This window comes from Sphaeroforma arctica (assembly GCF_001186125.1).
Source record: "Sphaeroforma arctica JP610 unplaced genomic scaffold supercont1.2066, whole genome shotgun sequence".
In the NCBI taxonomy this organism is placed as follows: Eukaryota; class Ichthyosporea; order Ichthyophonida; genus Sphaeroforma; species Sphaeroforma arctica.
The window spans coordinates 2719-3134 of record NW_014038492.1 but is presented as its reverse complement, the minus strand read 5'-3'; positions in this window follow the sequence as shown (position 1 = coordinate 3134).

Below are 416 nucleotides of genomic sequence, written 5' to 3'. Positions count from 1 at the left end.
TGTATATATATATTAATATATATGAATGGATATGTATGTATATATATATATATACATATATATATATACGTGTGTGCGTGTATATATGTATATGTATAAACGTATAGATATCTAAACATATGTATATATATATATATCTAAATATATGTATATATATACATATATATATATATATGTATGTATGTATATACGTATATATATATACATATGTATGTATGTTCGTATACACACACACACATATATATATATATATATATATATATATCTGTATCTGTATCTGTATCTGTATCTGTACCTGTACATTATAAATGTACACACCGAATATAATAACCTGTTAACATACAACTGTACACACCCAATATATCAGCCCATGCATACTCCAAAAACACACACCTGCCCTCGCGTACTATGCTTGT